Source organism: Acartia tonsa, chromosome 10 (assembly GCF_053477335.1).
Source record: "Acartia tonsa isolate MP-2025a chromosome 10, ASM5347733v1, whole genome shotgun sequence".
Classification (NCBI taxonomy): Eukaryota; Metazoa; Arthropoda; class Copepoda; order Calanoida; family Acartiidae; genus Acartia; species Acartia tonsa.
Window position 1 is genome coordinate 27779656 of NC_137269.1, and position 559 is coordinate 27780214.

Here is a 559-nt window from a genome sequence, read left to right on the forward strand (position 1 = left end):
GAATCAGTCAAAAAAATAAGAATCCGGAATCCACTGATTAATCCGTTTCATTTTTAGGCGGATTTTTGTAAGAAGAAAAATAAAAAAAATTAAATAAACTTCTTTTTCTGATGAATGTTGAATTTTTTTTTCTCACAACATAATTCAAAATTAAAATAGGATGGAAAAGAAATTTTGCGGTAGGTTTGTGAATGTTAAAGTACTAGCATCTATAGGATCCGTATTTGAAAAAGAACGGAGGGAGAGAAAAATAGCCAAATCTTGAATCTAAAAATAAAATTGATGAAACTATATAGAACCAGTGAAGATTACCTTCAGTAGAAGACTCAATCGGTTCAGTAGTAATCAATATCTTGAACTACAGACAAAAACCTTACTACATATATAAAGGGCAGAGTAATTTAATTGAGGTGAATTCTAAAAAAACTTTTGCCCCACTAAAATCAGTTTGCCTCACTAAAATTTTAGTAAGGCAAAATTATCCCCTTTAAATTTATAGCGAGCCTCACTGATTTAGTGAAGCAATTTTTTTAAGAATTCACATTTGATAACTACAAGA